The following is a 2,333-nucleotide window of genomic DNA, read 5'->3' as shown; positions in this document are numbered from 1 at the left end:
TCGTCGTGAGTACGACGGACCATCATGGGGTCCGTCGTTTCTTACTTAGACTATGTTTATATGGAGAACCCTGAAGGAGAGTCTCTGACAAGTATGACGGTATGTGCAGGACGGACCGTCACAGGTACGACGGTCCGTCGTAGGTGTCCGTCAGAGGACACTTGAAAAAAATATGGAGACCCTTAGGAGAGGGGTCTCTGACCATCGAAACGGTCATGCAGGACGGACAGTCATAGGTACGATGGTCCGTCGTAGGTGTCCGTCAGAGGACACTTAAAAGAAATATAGAGACCCTAGGAGAGGGGTCTCTGACCGTCATGACTGTCATGCAGGACGGTCATGCAGGACGGATCGTCGAGGGTATGACGATCCGTCGTAGTTGTCCGTTTGAGGACACTTGGAAAAATAGAGAGAGACCCTTAGGAAAAGGGTCTCTGACAACCAGAACGGTTGTGCAGGACGGACCGTCGTAGGTATGACGGTCCGTCGCATGTATGCGTTGAAGGACACTTAGAAAAAGTGAGAGACCCTTAGGAATAAGGTCTCTGACAACCAGAACGGTTGTGCAGGACGGACCGTCGCGGGAACAACCGTCCGTCGCATGTGGCCGTTGGTGGACACTTGGAGAAAAATTTGACAGTGGAGTGTTAGGGCGGTTGGAACGGACCCAATGACGGTCCGTCGTAAATACGACGGTCCGTCATCGGGGTCTCGTTCTGTAACTCAGTGACAGAACTGGAGATGCCCCATTCATCCCCTATGACCCAAATCGAATAGGTAGTGTTTTGACCTACATTTGTCTAACCCAAATACCTATTAAACTAGCAATTCTAAGGCACTTATTTCTAGGGTTTTAACACGGCAATTTCGGGAATTTTTTTAACCTAGGTCAGACAAAATTTGATAAAGAATGAACGTATCAAGAAGAACTAGACTACTACTGATTGATAAACAAAAATGCAATATAAATGAGTTGAAATTAGAGACACATACCTGAGAATTTGAGAAAAATAAGAGGGAAAGGTACTTGGTGATCAAGTAGACACCCACAGCAGCAGCTCTCCGACTAGTAGATGATGAATGTTAGGATTTTGGAAAATTTGGGGAAAATGATCGGTTGAAGAGAGAGATGATTTTGGAAGTTGAAAAGGGAGGGAAATAGGAGGAAGAGTGAAGGAATAGGGTGAAATGAAGGGTTGGGGGTTTTAAATGTTGAATTTTTTTAAAAAAAAACCCCAGCCGGGTCGGGTCGGGTATGCCTCATTAATGACGCGACGATTCCACGACGACGGTCCGTGTCATATGTGACGATCCGTCGTTGGTTCCATCGTGTGTGCCCTAGTTTGAAAATAACAGAAAGAAGTACCTGGCACGACGGATTCATGCGACGGTCCGTCACAGTTGAAACGGTCCGTCGCTGTATCCGTCAGTGACTGCTGCAGAGTAATTTTCTGCAGAATTTCCTGGTGATGTGCCTGCAAATTAAAAACCCATTAGTAGAAAATGCTACCATTACTAGAAAGAAAAACTATAAGTATTGGCTTGCCTCCCAACAAGCACCTGATTTAACGTCGCGGCACGACTGAGGACACTTGATTACTCAGACTTCATCAAGATGGTATGCCTCGATCACTTCTTTCGCCGATTCAGCATGCCCGAGATAGATTTTTATGCGTTGTCCATTCACCTTGAACCGCACACCCTCCTTAGTTTCCAACTCAACTTCTCCATGAGGGAATAGTTGGGTAACCAAGTAAGGACCAGTCCATTTGGACTTGAGCTTGCCCCGAAACAAGCGCAACCTAGAATTGAATAAAAGCACCAAATCCCCGACCATAAACTCTCGTTTTTCAATTTTTTTGTCATGGTACTTCTTCATCTTTTCTTTGTATAGGGCTGAGCTTTCATAAGCTTTCAGGCGAAATTCATAGAGTTCATTCAACCCAGTTAACCGTTGTTCTGCAGCTTCGCTCCAATCCATTTTCAACTTCTTCATAGCCCACATGGATTTATGCTCTAACTCAACCGGAAGATGACAAGCTTTCCCATATACAAGTTGGTACGGATACATACCTATGGGAGTCTTATACGCTGTCCGGTAGGCCCAAAGGGCATCATCAAGCCTCCTTGACCAATCCGTTCTACTAGCGTTCACTGTTTTTGACAATATCTGTTTGATCTCCCGATTCGACACTTCAACTTGCCCACTAGTTTGAGGGTGGTAAGGAGTGGCCACATTATGGCGAACCCCATATTTCTCCAATAACCCCTTGAACAATCTGTTGCAGAAGTGGGAGCCCCCATCACTAATAATTGCCCTTGGGGTGCCAAAA

The sequence above is a fragment of the Solanum pennellii genome, chromosome 4, assembly GCF_001406875.1.
Source record: "Solanum pennellii chromosome 4, SPENNV200".
NCBI classification, from domain to species: Eukaryota; Viridiplantae; Streptophyta; class Magnoliopsida; order Solanales; family Solanaceae; genus Solanum; species Solanum pennellii.
The sequence above is the reverse complement of the archived record's forward strand: the minus strand, read 5'-3'. Positions refer to the sequence as shown.